Below are 16,769 nucleotides of genomic sequence, written 5' to 3'. Positions count from 1 at the left end.
GAAACCTATAAAGTGTGCCCCTTTAACTAAGCTTTATGGAAAATGTTTTGAAGCTTACAAAAAATGCACAGACCGGCTTTGAGTTACGATAATAAATACTCACAAACAATTTAAACAATGAATTCTAAAATTTCCTTAACAATAATTAAAAGGGGCCCATATTTGTGAAAAACCTTTAGCCTACACCAAAGAATATCCTGGCGCCGCCACTGTTTATGTCCCCCTTTGATGACGTCAGATTTCATATATTTGGAATCGACAATTCCACTTTCCAGCTCAATAATTTGCCACCTTTTTTATTCATGTACCTCATGAGGAAAGAAATCATACCTCATTAGGGTCAAGCATGACCGACCCCGAAACCCTCAAATGCCCCAGCTGCGTAAGACGGCCGGATCTATTAATGAGCATCAAAACTAAACTGATTTCAATAGTCAAACCGTTTGTACTTTATGAGGTAAGATCCAGGCCACTGGCTCTTGGTCTATTAGGCCACATTGTTTACGTACTCTCGATATATACCTACTTTAATAAATTTACTTCTAGTGAAAAATCCCACACTATATCAGTGAGGGGGAATAATTTTTCATTCGCAACGTAGCAACGTTATTAATATTTGCCTTTGTTAATACTTCTAATACTACTACTATTGTAGAACAATTAGTTCCATCCGGAATGCATAGATTTCTTCTTGGAATCTTTAAGTTGCCACAGACCCAATACTAATAACTGATTGAATGTGAGGGGAAGGGCATGAAAATTTGTTTAACCGCACGCGTTTCATTGGCTGTTCACATGTATAGGAACAAAAATGAAATTAAGAAAACCAAAGGAAAAAACGACACCAAATCAATCAAACAACAAAATCAATCCTCCTGTAGCAACGACTCTAAATAACTCATAAGCTTATACAAAAAAATTCTCCTTAATCAATAAATATATACCCTTTAAAGCAGAAAATAATAATAGTAAAAAAGTAGCTCAAACAAAGAAGTTAAGGCCCGTTTTCAATCAAGCTTTTCTATTTGTTTTTTTAGGAGCTTCGCTTCAACACTAAATCGCGATTTGCCTGACAAAAACGCGATTCAAATGGTAAAGCACCCGTTTTAAAATTCACTTCTTTCACCTCTCCACTCTCGTCAGGACCCGTGTTTATATCAGTTGTCCTCTGTTAAATCTATAGGCCAGTGAAAAAATACTCATAAATATCCTTAAAATACTCATAAATATCCTTAAAATACTCATAAATATCCTTAAAATACTCATAAATATCCTTAAAATACTCATAAATATCCTTAAAATACTCATAAATATCCTTAAAATACTCATAAATATCCTTAAAATACTCATAAATATCCTTAAAATACTCATAAATATCCTTAAAATACTCATAAATATCCTTAAAATACTCATAAATATCCTTAAAATACTCATGAATATCCTTAAAATACTCATGAATATCCTTAAAATACTCATAAATATCCTTAAAATACTCATAAATATCCTTAAAATACTCATAAATATCCTTAAAATACTCATAAATATCCTTAAAATACTCATAAATATCCTTAAAATACTCATAAATATCCTTAAAATACTCATAAATATCCTTAAAATACTCATAAATATCCTTAAAATACTCAAAAATATCCTTAAAATACTCATAAATATCCTTAAAATACTCATAAATATCCTTAAAATACTCATAAATATCCTTAAAATACTCATAAATATCCTTAAAATACTCATAAATATCTTTAAAATACTCATAAATATCCTTAAAATACTCATAAATATCCTTAAAATACTCATAAATATCCTTAAAATACTCATAAATATCCTTAAAATACTCATAAATATCCTTAAAATACTCAAAAATATCCTTAAAATACTCATAAATATCCTTAAAATACTCATAAATATCCTTAAAATACTCATAAATATCCTTAAAATACTCATAAATATCCTTAAAATACTCATAAATATCTTTAAAATACTCATAAATATCCTTAAAATAGTTAAAACACCATTAAAATGCTTCTAAATGCTCTTAAAATAATTAACACTCGATATTGTTTTTGAAAATTAGGCCTATTCTCACTTTAAAACACGCGGCGCAAAAATAACAAGATGGCCCCGGCCAGATTACACTTTTCGCGCCCTCTAGTGACAAGAATTAGTATTACTAAATTCATTGACCCCGACAAATTTAAAATTTTCAGGTTTTTTTCCATTGTTTATAAAATAGCATTCCGATTATGAATAAAACCAATCTAGTAAGAATTTGGTTTACAGTTTAATTAAATAAGTAATAAACTGTAGTGTTCAAGTCTTGGCGGATTAATTAGGCGAGATATACTAATCAGTATCCAAGATTTATTCTACCATATGATTATGGTCATTCGTTACATTGGGTGGCAAGGATGCCGCTTGAGTGCGGATAAAGAAGTGAGGAATGTTCTCTCCTATATCTCATGCTTAGAAAATGGGGGTTACAATCAATCGATATCTGAGGATGGGGCGCCATCTAGGTTGTGTTTGGAATAGGCGGGAATTACGAATATAGCAATACTCTCCCGTGAGATTAAAACCCAGTGACTGTATGAGTCTTAAGATAATGTGAGGGTTTAACAATAAAATTCGAAGATCATTGGCAACTTGTAATATTGCGCTATGCATTTGTAACAGTTTGGTTGAGCTTAATGAGGTAAATTGTAATTCAGATTTAACTTCGTTTAACTCACTATTTTATACTGTCCTTTATGAGGTTATTGTTATAGTGGTGAAAAGATTGTTTAAAGTCATTATTTACACTGTCCTTTATGAGGTTATTGTTATTATGGTGAAAAGTTTGTTTAAACTTATTATTTATACTGTCCTTCATGAGGTTATTGTTATTATGGTGAAAACTTGGTTTAGCTGCTGTCTCATAGGTTGAGCCTTTCAGGCGCTCGTCTGTTTCGGAGTGGGCGGCGGCATGGATTAAATATACCTTACAGGGGTAAAATATTTGTTCCAGGCGCCCCTGTCGGTCACTATTGTCAAAGACCGGAAGTTTCAAAAATACTGATGCACGGGGTTATATAATACAAATATGTGAAAAGGTTACTTACTGTATTTAGTTCAAGTAGTAATGCTACAATCCCTAAAATTAACATGAATTAAATCATCTAATTGACAAATTCTTTGCAACATGTTTGAAAACGCCCGATTTTTTCGAAAACACGCGATTTAACGGTTTTATCATCTCACGCGGTCGACGCGAGATGGCGACATATCAAGAATCTACTTCCGGATGAATCAGTAAATTTGGGGAACGGCGGAAATATCTGGCTGCCTTGTTTGAAACAAACGTGTTCAACTCGTGATATACTAAAATGTTGGGGGACATAACTATCCCTGTAAGGTATATTTAATCCATGGCGGCGGCGAATTGGTGTCGCGGATGTGGTGGTGGTCCTTGGGACCAGTGACCCTCGCATTAATTATTATTTTACCGGTCCCACTATAAATTAAATTTCTAAAATGGTGAGAATAAAAAGCACGTAAAGACACAAAAGTAAAGAAGCTGAAAATTCTAATTGAATTTGAATTTTTACTGTAGGAAAAAGTAGCATATAACAATCCATAACAGTTAACTTTTATTTCTTATCACAACTTTTCAACTAGTTGCCACTAAATATCAATCAACATGTCTAATGATATTTGAAGTTCTTAATCCTTTTCTGAACTCTCCTTATTCCTTATTGCATTTTACATAAATTCGGTGGCAATATCTTCTCTCGCTATCAGTAAGCCAAATCAAAATCTAGTAATGTGACCATACACTACTGAGAAATACGACTACTGACAACTAGTACTGGCTATGGTCTAGACTGTCGACTACAAGAGACTCATTCTAGAGTATAGACGCTAGACAAGATCAATAGTCAATAGAATACAAAACTTTTGTAGGGAAGTTGTAGCCAAGGAGTACTAACTACCTATGAGTAGAATTGGTAGAAAATGTGTTGAGCTAGAAAAATTCTAATAAGGAACCCCGAATTTATAAACTGGTCCCACCGTCTATTTTTTCCAAAAACCATAATTAATAAAGTGCTCCCTCATACCACTGACCCCAACTTTTGGAATAAATAAACTGGTCCGAGCAATTAATAAACTTGTTTGGGACTTGTAAACCTGTCTTATTTCCTACCCTGTAGTGACGAGCCCATGATGTAAACAATAAAGATGGCCGCGAGCTACGAGGTTTAAGCCTCGGTCTTTAGTGTATCGGGGAGACGTGGACTCGGGGTCCGAGAAACGGGAGTTTCTGAAGCGTTTGCAAATCTTATTTAAATTTATATTTTTATTATTATGTAACCGATTTATATTACTGAACGAATTGTACCTTATACTGTAGCAGACCACCCTAAAAGTTAGGCCAAGGTTTTTCAACTGTTGCTGATATTTATCTAGTTATGCCACCGCATGGATATTTTAAAATCCTTTCCTAACATTAGAATAAGGTACACACTTCGGAGTATGAGCCTGAGGTTAGGAAAAAACATTGCTTTGGTGACGATGGCCTAGGTTGCCAAACTAACAAAAAACTCTTGGCAACAGAGCTGCCAAAATACAAAGTTTAAGGAAGACAAAATAGGAAATTATTGCTAGTCCATTCTTAAACAAAATTATATGTTCTTTCTGGACTGGTACAGTTTTACTACCCCCATAATAGGAAAGGCCTATTAATAATTATCTTAATGTTCTTTTTATTGATGAGCTTAAATTGTAAATTTTTAATTTGATACTTTCAAAGTAACGTTAATTAAACCTTCAATACCTTGATTAACTTATCATTTATAATCCTTATTTAATTTAAGGATGATGTCAGTTTGTAAGTCTCGTTAATTTAATTCCCCCTTTCCCAAAGAGAGGGTCTGAAAATTTAAATCACTTGGCAGAGACTGGAGATCTTCAACATTCAGTGACAGACTCTGAATCTCAATGGGCATTTAAAAAACTGTATAAATTTAAATTGAAATTCCAAATTATAATTAAATACTTTTTGTTTGATACGTTGATATTAACGTAATCAATCCTTGAATACTCTATTGGTACTATCAACACCATCGTTAAATTTATTACTTAAATAATATAATTTTTTAAATATAATAATCAAATTAGCGACTTATAATTAGTTAACTTTAAATGAGTATGTTTCATTGATTAAAATTACATTTCTAAAAATTGTTAGGTTGATAGCACTTTCATGTTTCATGTAGAAATTTCATATTTCCGTGGATGGAGAGATGAACACGTTGATTCCGTTTGTCGTTGATTGAAATTAGATTCATTTTGATCATAAATATCATTTTATATTTTGAGTTGTTGATTTTATGAGATTGTTGATTTTACTTTTATAATTATCACTTACGTAACTGTTATTAGTAGATGAACCCAGCGAGAGTGGAAACTGCCAAAATGATGATTCCGTTTGTCGTTGATTGAAATTAGTTTCAATTTGATCATAAATTTCATTTTATATCTTTGAGTTGTTGATTTTATTTTTATAATTATCACTTACGTAACTATTATTAGTAGATGAACCCAGCGAGAGCGGAAACTGCCAAAATGATTAGTTAATTTTGCAAAGAATCTGCAATTTAATTCTGCAAAAATCTACCTATTATTTTATGTCAGTTCCGTTAAGTGATCATTTAATTCTAAACTTGCCAAACAAATAGTGAGCAATGGTACCTCCGTCCCAAACTAGTTATAGTTTTAAAACGCTGACTCGAGTTTCATTTTGTTAATACATTTAATTTTATTAGTAAATCAACCTCCCTAACTTTTAAGCAGACGAGTCTTCAAAAAAATTAGAAAACTCTCTCTGCTTAGCGCGCCTTCTGTCGGGGAGAACTTTAATTTCTTTTTTGATTAATATAATAATATTAATTGTAATGTTTAACTGTCTCTCCTCCTCTAGCGCGATACAATATATATTCGACAGCATCCAGTGGCGCGAGTCGGGGAGGTGGGGGGGGGTCCATATCCAAAGCCAGACAGCTCTCTCTCGTCTCGTGGCGGGCGTCGGGGAGGTCGGGGGGGGGGGTCCATATCGTTCTACCTTACTCTTCTCTTGACTATAATTTATCTCGCTCTATATTACAAGCAAGCGTGGCTTCGTGGTAGAGCGCGCGGCCGGGCGTCTTCACTGACGTCTCGTATGGATTGGGACATTGCAGGTTCGAAGCCCGGCGCCGACAGGAAAATAATTTCAATTGAAATTAAATACGTTACGCCACCTATGAGGTGTAACGTGAACTACGGGTGAATTTCGAGTCGAAAATTCGCGGGAAATTTGAAATTCAAAAAGTTTATTTATGACGAATCTCATCAGGTCACACCAAAATCCAGCCAGCCGACCTGCCGACCAGCCGTCCAGCCGTCCAGCCGTCCAGCCAACAGAGATCGGAACAATACTTTTCAGCTCTAAAGAGCGCGAAAAGTAAAAATCGGTCGAGAGAAATAACGTACCCACGTGACTACCAGACCAAGTGCTTTTTCGGATAAAAGCGAAAGCTAATATCTACCCGAGGTAGATACCAGCTTTTCGATTATTTCACGCGAATCTAATTCAGAAGCGCCCAAAAAGCGTGTTTGAAAACGTGTCCCGATTTCGCTTTAGCGTTTTGCTTCAGTTTTTGAAGCAAAAGCTTCTTGAAAAGCTTGATTGAAAACGGGCCTTTAGACATTTACTTAAGACGAACCCCAGTTTTTACTCCATAAATAAAAATTTCAAAATAACTTAAACCCTAGGTCTACTCGTTCAGCACACGCAAAGATAATTTGTTTACATTTGGGTTTGGCGCTCGGAAGTCGCGAGAATCGTGGCAAGCGTCGCTAGCTATGTCAATATCACGTGGTTTTTAGTTCAGATACATTAAGCATGACGTCAGAGGTGACGATTTCTACACATCTTCCTCTTTAATTCAAGCAGAAAGACCCAGAAAATGGCCTGTTTAGATTCAAAGGTTCCTGGTTCCATCGATGCATTGTAGCTAAATTGATGGAAAATAGTTAAATACATATAAGCGCGTTGTTATAAGAACTTAATGTACCCAACCGCAGGGGCATCTCATATATTACCGTAGCAGGTTGGAAAACATGGGTATTGTATTTGGTTAGTACATAAAAATAACATGCACTTTCCACCCCCAAAAATAAGGAATCATGTTGGAAAACTTCGAGTATTTATTAAATATGGCGAGATAACGGTGTGCAAATAAGCAACTAGTTCTCAAGAGATCTATATATGACCAGAAGTAAGATGAGACTAGAAGTACTGAGCTAACCAAATTCTTCACTAGGCGAAAGTGAATATTCTTGATAACACTCCAACGGTTGGCCCTCTGGTAACGGTTTCTGAGTTTGCCCTCCAAAACGTGAGACGCTCGTGGCGGTAGACGGCCGAACTAGATTCAAGCACCCGCGTCCGTGTTTCGCGGCTTTAGGTTCAGGAGAAGGGGGTAGGAAATTTTTTGGAACTCGACCAATTTTTCTCTCTCTAGTGTAGGCGCGATGGAAGCGGCATGATAAAATACTCAAATTTGTTCACTAGTGCCAGGATCTACGACCAATGCTAGAGCTCTTTACTTCAAGTCTCATCTTACTTCTGATATGACGCATGAATAATAATAACTACACTTCGTTATATCTAAATACCAGAAAGCGTAGCATATTCAGGTGAAACTATTGGGAAGCTAGTGTTTGAAGAGGTTATATTTTTGTTTCAATACTTGTTGTCTCCGTTTTGGTTTTTCTAGAAACACTTCAACTTTATTACGAAAACATTAGATTTCAGCAAATACCGACAAGGAGAGTCCCTTATCTATGATTTCCTATTGTATCCGACAGGCCGGTAATTGTTACCAGCGTTTTCCAAAACAAAGTAAACATAAGAGATAAATTACTAGTTTTTTTAGGGTTAACATAACGTACTCACCTGTCGTCGATAATGTCGACTTGGCAAGTATTGTTTTTCTACAAGAAACACGGATAATTATATTGGTTTTATGGTTTGTTTTGTTTAAGTTCGGCGATTTAGACTCTACACCTTGGTGGCATTCTACGTGTTTTAATATTCCATTACTCCCGAACAAAACTCTCACTCACCCTTTTCATCTTTACGAACGCAACGTTCTGTCAGTTTTTCGTGAAGCTGAATACCATGTATCATTATCCGGAATAGTTGAAGTTTTCCATCCTCAGGTATGTCTCTTCGCTAGTATTTATTTGCCGGTCAGAGGGTCGATGCAAATGCCTAAATCTCGATCCAGAATTTCAACTAAATATGGGCAGAAGTAGGGCTGTGCGAGTACTCAGCCTCGAGTTAGGTATCGAGCCTTTAAAAAAGCTAGGCCTAGGTTACAGTATAGGGCTGTGCGAGCCTTGAATTTTTGGTTTCGAGTCGAGTCTCGAGTATTGAAATTTTCCCTTATCGAGTATCGAGCAGAGTCTCGAGTACTCGAATCGAGTATCGAGTATTTGAAAAATTTGTTTCGAGTATTTATCGAGTATTTGAAAAATTTGTTTCGAGTATTTATCGAGTAATTGGGAATTGATTTTCTAGTGTTTTCACACTTTCTGCTAATTTATTGCTCTCATAATAGACATTTGTTGTAATTTTGATCATCGACAACTACTTCCATCAATTCCCAGACCGTATTAGTCTTCTTCCCTTTAAATTTAACTAACTTAATTTCTCATTAATATCTTCTTCGGAATCTCATTCCTCACCGAAGTCACTTGTAGCCATTGTTATACTTCGCGCAAAGTTCCAAACGAAAATTTCTAACCTAAACTTGAAAAATAAATAAATAAAATAATAATAGTAAACGCTCCTTTAACTGTATTTCATTACTTTTACTAGCACAGCACTACTACAGTAAGACTCAAAACCAAAGTTCAAGGTGCTTGGAAATAGAGTAGTCGTATATTTATTTAAAGTAAAATTCCTGAGCGCTGAGGGTACAGGTACTAGCTAGCCGACCACTTCGAAATATAGTGGTATTTTCGTTGAAAGAAACTAGATCGTTGATCTTAATAACGCAGGTATCGAGATCTTCGCACAATGCCATTTTAGTTCAATTTCCAAAATTTTACGTACGCTCTATTTCAAATATACTTTGCATTGGTTTCAATTATTTTTTTTTTAATATTTTTGTTAACTCTAAATCTATTCAGCTTAGAGAAATGATACCTGGGGCTATGATATCTAATATAGTTCAAAATCAATAGAAAACCAATTTGACGTCAAAACTCTAAGGACGTACTACTAAAGGCAAAGAAATGATCTAAAATGTGAAATTTTTCTAATAGTAACTTTAGAATAATGTGAAAATGATTTTCGATATCAGAGAAGAGGATTTCTATGTGGATAGTGTCTAGGGTATTTTTAAAGGGAATGAGAAGCTTCGTTTGAAAAACCTCTGATTTATATAACAAAAGATAGAGTTAATTTCTGTGAATTCAAAAGTATCAAGCTTTTAATTCTCCGATTTGTGGTTATTTGGCAATATGCATTTGAAAATGTTTCATATGAAATTATTTGAAATCCACTTTTTATGAAAGGCTAAAACATTTCCACGTAGTCTGACGTCACAGATTTATTTTTCACGTGAGATGGTGCCATTCTCCATGCTATCAGACAGAGTTTTTAGACTGGCGAGAAGCTCGAGACGCGTATAGGATTCCTGTCCTTTTTTTCCTCACGTCATAGTGATGTTATAAAATGGGCAAACAAGCTCGATAAGACAAAATTGTTGATATATCGAAACTGAGTTTTCGTGATTTTAAAAATAGAAAATTTGGTTCAATTATATAAACCACTTGATATTTTGAAAGTAGAGACTTTTGTAAATTCGCATACCCTTTTTAATAGTTTACGCAATATTTTTATTTGTAAAATTGAGAATCACCCAAGTTCCACAAAAAGTGAAAATTTAAACGATTTTTCCATACAGGGTGTTTCCTTCCATTATTTAGTTTTATGACGAATTAGTTAACAGTTCAGAAAGTTTAATCAAAATTAAATATTTAAAAAAGAGCTTTCTTTGTTTGTATTTTTGCTTTCTGCACAGTCACAATTCGTTAGCAATTTGACAAACTGCATGTTTTACATCATAAACACCATAGGAAGGTTTCAAATTTGTTCTAGGTAAAGCATGCTTTTTATCTGGTTTCCAAGTATGGAGAAAATTTAGCGAAACCCATTTTTTTGGTTAATCGCGCGAGTTCTTTTAAATAAATTGAAATATCTCGTAAACATAGACACTTTCTAAATATAAATCAACACCGCTGATATCGAAACAAGACATTTACGACTCAGCTTGACACTGGAATTAAGAATTATTCACTGCTGGAACTTGACACGAAACCGTAAAGTCTCGCCGCAAAAGCTAACATTTTTATATTTAAATGGCGTATTGTGATTTAACAGGTGTGGATTTTTATTGTTTTGTTCAATTACACACTTTGGAAACTCATCTTTGCGATTGCCAAACAATTCGTGCCGCTACTACCCCGGGTATTCCTTGGTGTCTCTGATACTTTGGAGAACAAATGCGAAACTGTCAAGAATATTGTATTGGCCATCTATTTTATGGGCTGTTTCATTTTGGTGGAAAACTTTAAAGCCAACCTGTCGACCAAACTGACGGTGGACATTGATCGCAACATAAATAGCATGAACGATATCTTTAAATACCCTGACATGCCCATTGTTTTTGATATTGTAGACTACGAAATCAAACATTTCATTAAGGTAAAAAGTAGCTTTTTGTTTTAGCGCATTCTTATATTTTCGGTTCCCTGAACTGGGCAGAAAGTCTGACCGCGAAGATGGTGACTTTTATACTCATTATATATTACGTATATAGTTAGGTTCTAGAGGTAGAGAAAATACTCGATTGTTGATGCAATGATTACTGCTTCCAACGGCAACCCGATATGCTTTTAAAGAGCATATATATACAGGGTATTTTGGAAAAGTACATCAATAATGGAGGAATTTTTTTTGGGCCCAACTGAATGGAAAGTATCAAAGAACATGGGGTGTACAAAATTTGGTTTCGGAGATGTGGCCCCCAACAACAATGTAAAGTTCGACTTTAATCCGAGAACCCAGCTTGTTTAGAACTATAGGGCAATTTCAATAGCCTTCTATCTAAAAACGTTGTGTACCTTCGCTCAGCAGAAGGGTATAAAATAAATAGATGGATGCCTACGACGGTAATGTTGTTTCACGGTGTTTGAAGATCTCCCAGCACCCATTACATTCGAACAGTTTTTGTATTCATTGTTCGATCCCTGTCAAGTCTATAACATCACTGACTGCGCTTTTGTGCGCTTATTATTTAGTTAAACACCAATAAAACTTGGGATTGGCTTAACATTCTCGCCGTAGGCATACACATTTCAAAACTTCTGCTGAGTAAAGGTGCAAAACGTTTTTAGGGCTATTGAAATGTCTAGTTCTAAACAAGCTGCGGTTACTCGGTTAAAAGTCGTATTCTACATTGTTGGATTTTCCTTGTTTTAGGAAAATCCACCTCCATTGTAAAGCCCTACTTACTCCATTTTAAACCCTATTTACTCCAGTTTAAAGCCCTATTTACTTTATTTCAAAGCCCTATTTACTCCATTTCAAACCTTATTCACTCCATTTCAAAGCCCTATTTACTCCATTTCCAACCCCTACTTACACCATTACAAACCCCTACTTACACCATTTCAAACCCCTACTTACACCATTTCAAATCCCTACTTGCACCATTACAAAGCCTATTTACTCCATTTCAAGCCCCTGTTCACCCCATTTCAAGTTTTCTTCTACGGAAATTTACAGATTGTCTTCCATTCGGCTGAAAAACCCCGCAATTTGGCGGATTTTGCAATCGGTATATAATGATTACAAGTTGGGAAAACCAAAATATTACCTCTCCGAGTCAAGAGGTCTACTACTACAAAGTTATTTACCTAGACATAAAATTATTTCTCTATTTGAAGTTAAAATTTATGAATTATTGAAGCTGTACTCCAAGCATTGCGAATATACAGTAAAGCAGACGACATTTTACATCCAATAAACATAAATCTTGGACACACGGAAATCAGTCAAAGGGGAAAAGAACAGGAAATGTAGTATATAATTTTTCGAGAGATATAACCTTATGTGTTTGTAAAGGCGGAATTGTCTACGCTTTAGCAGTTTACCCTATATTCTCATAGCTACATTCACAACTGGTTTGCAGTATAAATACTACTGTCTCGTTTCACCTCAACGATACTCTTAGTTTGCCAACATGAGTGTTAACGTTAAAAATCACCAATACTTACTTGTGGTAAGACGCATTGAAAGTCAATGCTCACCATCGCAACAATGAAAACTTCGAAGCTATAACCCGATAACGATTAGACCTTTTACTGACCTAATTGCATCCATGATGCTTTCTTCTATTATAAAATCTAAACCTGATTATTAAAGCGTGTAATTAACTTTCGGCTCACTCTGAACCGTTAATGTCCCTTCATTTCAGACACGAAAATCAAAACCCAAAGTTTACTACACCTCTGGTCTCAATTATTTACTCTTTGGATCACTAAGCCTATTGCGGATAATACTTGATATACCCGCCGGAGTCTAGGTATTAGCTTTCTCCATGAAATCACCAAACCAAGGATTTTTCTATATACAGATATAGTATAGCTTAAGTAATATATAGACAGCCATTTCAAGTAATAATATTAAAAACTATCCTTGGAATATCAAAAAGAAACAGAACTTTGAAGCTACAAAAGTAATAAATGCATCGTAATTACGAAAAATATTTCCACATGTTCACTTTATATCAGGGATGTCCAACCTTTATTCACGGTGGGCCATATTCAAATTTAGAAACCATCAAGCGGGCCACACAATGAAAATTCACCTATTTTCAATTATTTTTACCAGTTTTAGTGAGAAACCTGACTTTTCTTTTGTTTAATTATATATCTCTTAATATTCCATTCTTTCACTACAGCATCTGAATCCTTGCATATTAAGCAAACTGGCCTACCTTGAACAGAAACAAAAAAGTAGTTGTACGTCCATTTTTCTTGAAAAACGCGATAACTCTCGCTAGGCTTTCTTATTTGGGAACTTGAACCCATATTTTAACTTAAAATTGCTTCAGTCTCAACGAAACAGAACTAAAACTGAGCCTTGAAAATCGGACCAAAACGGGCTGGAAATAAGTTGTTTTAGACGAGTAAGAAAGGTGTGAAATTAGTAGCACAGCACACCACCATCTGGTGACAGTAGTTATACATCGTATTTCTAAATATAACTATTTAATAAAAGCTTCTTCGTCAAAAATAATTGTCACAATATCGATTCTCATTCATCCTATGGTGGGCCATCAGAACTTATAGGTGGACCCGTAGAATTACATCGGCGGGCAATTAAAACCATTAAATTTTTCACTCAACCGGGGCCAAATTATAGAGCAGGGCGGGACACAAGTGGCCCGTAGTTGGACATTACTGCACTAAACCAAGGATTATTCTATATACAGATGTAGTATAGCTTAAGTAATATATAAACAGCCATTACAAATAACAATATTAAAAAAATCTTTGGAAAATCAAAATGAAACAGAGCTTTAAAGCTACAAAAGTACTAAATGCATCATAATTACGAAAAATACTTCCACATATTCACTTTATATTATGGAAAAAGGGAATATTAAGGTTCTGTATGATTTCTTAACACATCAACACAAGGCTAACTGCTAACGCGACGCACTAGTGTAACAATGGACGGACACACACAGACAAAAGCATAGACTGCTTTTTAACTCTTTCCGTATTAATTTTGAGTTGAGAAACAAGATTATCTTAAATATTAAAATAAATATAATTAATATTAATTATTTTCTTCGTTAGTTGTTCGCCTTATTGAGCGTTACATCGTTTTGATAAAGAACAATTAAACATTCTTGAGAGACTTGACTAATATTGGCGTTTGAAATGAAGCATACGCCGGTTGCTTCGCCTTATTCAAATAGGTAGTATATAATGGTTTCGAATCGCAGCTATAGATAAGAACAGCGCAATTGCGTGAACCTTTGGTGGAAGCCCCCCATTGGGAGGCCAGACGTTTCTCGTAACCCTGGCCGATCGCCGCGTATGTCTTAACCATAAGAATGATGATGGACTAGAAGCCAGGTGTACAGACTGGTGTCCATGTGAGATGGACAAAACAAAGACCAGAAGATGGTGGTGTTAGAAGCCAGTAAGTACAGACTGGTGTCCATGTGGGATGGACATAGAGCAGATGACGGTGGTGATTAGAAGCCAGGTGTACAGACTGGTATCCATGTGGGATGGACAAAAACAAAGACAAGAAGATGGTGGTGTTAGAAGCCAGTAAGTACAGACTGGTGTCAATGTGGGATGGACAAAAACAAAGACAAGAAGATGGTGGTGTTAGAAGCCAGTAAGTACAGACTGGTGTCAATGTGGGATGGACATAGAGCAGATGACGGTGGTGATTAGAAGCCAGTATGTACAGACTGGTGTCCAGGTGGGATGGGCATAGACCAGAGGCTGTTGGTGTTAGACAGGCAATGGAGTAATAGCCTGTAAGCGTAATACAATTTTCGAAATTTCCGGAAATTGAGAACACGTTTGCTCCGATTTTCAAACTGCGAACGCGGTCCCCTGGGGTATAAGTCAATAACAACAGACAGACACAGACACGTCGAGATTAGAACCTCTCCGTGACATACGTCACTCGGAGAGGTAAAAAGTTCCCGATGGATATACAGTTATTCTCGGGAACTCGAAGAATCTACATCTGCGACAATCAGATTATCTAATGAACATTGATAGGTAAAATCATGGAAGAAGAAGGGTGTATGGAAGGGTCCTATAGTGTTAACGAGAGCGCGTTGAAAAATCGTAACTTCCCCCTTTTCATCCCCTCCTTCCCGAGTTTATCACCAACGTTGAAAGCTTTTGCGCAGTAGTAGCGGCGGTAGAGAGCGGATCTAAACAGTGTATCCCTCTCTGTACGCGCTTTTTATGAGCCTTAAATCATGATGCCGGTATTAAGGAGGTGGCTTGCGCGCCAATATTGCGCAGAGCAGTAATCGAGTTACAGCTAGTGCCGAGAGGAGAGGAGAGTTTTCCCACGTGACCCTACATTTCGCGTAGCCATCTGCCTATTCACTTCACCATTCTATTACACCCTTCTTCTTCCATGACAAAATGAGCAATAATTACAAGTATTTTTTAAATATTAAGCAAAATTTAACGTTCAGAAGAACGAAATATTTTCAAATCGAAGAAATGTACCTTGATAAAGCAATTAGCAAATTGTTATTTTTAAGCCAAATGCATTATGTAACACTGTAATGAAGTTCGAACATAGGAGTACCCAAAAACAATTTTCTAACGTAATATAGTGCCTATAAAAACGACATAAGCAAATATTTCATTTTTAAACGCTGTCACCGAAAAAAAGTTTGTTATTTTTGAAATTGCTTTTCAGTTTTTAGCATTTTAGGATATGAATATATGCATACGGTTACTATCAAGAGGTCAAATGCTTAAAACTTGGAACCGTAAGCAAAACTAACCTATGCCTTCGCTAACCCTAAATTGATCTAAAACAAGAAATATTTTGGAAAAGGAAGATGCTTATTGTTCAAAAACCTAAATAAATATAGCGTTATTTTTCAAGGACCTAAAAAGATAGAGCATTTTTCCGAAAAGGCCCGCGTTTATTACGCAATGATCTAATATTAATCTCGGTCTGTAGCATAAAAATAACAATTCCTTTGCCATGAAATACTTTCGAATGAGCAATAATTAAAATCATGTATTGAAAATATGGTTTTGAAAATTGTGCTTATAGACGAAAGAAAGGTGGTGCTTTTAAAAGTGAAATGTGCTCATTATTAACACCGATCTGACTCCATTAGTTCATTTGGATAATTTTAAAGGCGTTAACTTATAGTCGTGTTAAATCGAGCTTGATATAATAGAAAAGCCTTCAACGTGTATATACAAAATAGGATAGGTAGAGAAGTCCCACTGAACACGACAATAATGATTCCAGTAAATGTGGAGAAAAGGGGTTTGATATTAGATGAATTGGGGTTTGAAATGGACAAATAGTGGCTAGAAATGTGGTAAATAATGACTTGATATGTGGTAAATAGGGGTTTGCAGTGGTGTAAATAGAGGCTTGAATAAATGAAAATAGAGGCTTGAATAAATGAAAATAGAGGCTTGAATTGTAGTAAATAGAGGCTTGAATTGTTGTAAATAGAGGCTTGAAATGAAGTAAATAAGGACTTAAAACGAGGTAAATATATGGTTTTGCAATTGTGTAAACAGGGCTTGAAATGGGGTATATATAGACTTGAAATAGTGTAAATATATTGAAATGGGGTAAAAAAATGACTTGAAAAGAGGTAATTAGGGGGAATTTAACCGTCTTTTTGAGCAGCGTATCGGTTAATGACTGGCTTACAGCCTTAACGCATCTTGAAACTGTAGACTGGCTCACTCGAAGCAGTAATTCCTGAACTACAGCTCGTTGGTACGAACCAACCGAAAAAATCTTAATGCCATAAGCACCCAAAGGATTTCCAACATTTTTAAATCGATGTTTATTGACCTTACACTTCAATAAAAGTAGAAAGCAAATCCTTACTTTATTATCGATTGAA

At 35.4% G+C, this 16,769-nt stretch overlaps 2 long non-coding RNA genes across 2 annotated transcripts; one reads left to right on the top strand and one right to left on the bottom strand.

Annotated features, from left to right (window-relative positions):
- Positions 1 to 2,724: 2,724 nt before the first annotated feature.
- On the bottom strand, positions 2,725 to 5,939 carry LOC149682588 (uncharacterized). The gene is made up of 5 exons (XR_016365445.1): positions 5,719 to 5,939; positions 5,570 to 5,654; positions 5,420 to 5,458; positions 3,114 to 5,249; positions 2,725 to 3,035 (listed from the first exon to the last, which is right to left on the bottom strand). It is a non-coding gene; the product is annotated as an uncharacterized LOC149682588 (long non-coding RNA).
- On the top strand, positions 4,290 to 5,369 carry LOC149682589 (uncharacterized). Its single transcript, XR_016365446.1, has 2 exons — positions 4,290 to 4,417; positions 4,916 to 5,369. It is a non-coding gene; the product is annotated as an uncharacterized LOC149682589 (long non-coding RNA).
- Positions 5,940 to 16,769: the final 10,830 nt, after the last annotated feature.

This window comes from Phalangium opilio, unplaced genomic scaffold, assembly GCF_054372755.1.
Source record: "Phalangium opilio isolate 3A_F unplaced genomic scaffold, DU_Popi_V2 ptg000038l_1, whole genome shotgun sequence".
Taxonomy (NCBI): domain Eukaryota; kingdom Metazoa; phylum Arthropoda; class Arachnida; order Opiliones; family Phalangiidae; genus Phalangium; species Phalangium opilio.
The sequence above is the reverse complement of the archived record's forward strand: the minus strand, read 5'-3'. Positions and strand labels throughout refer to the sequence as shown.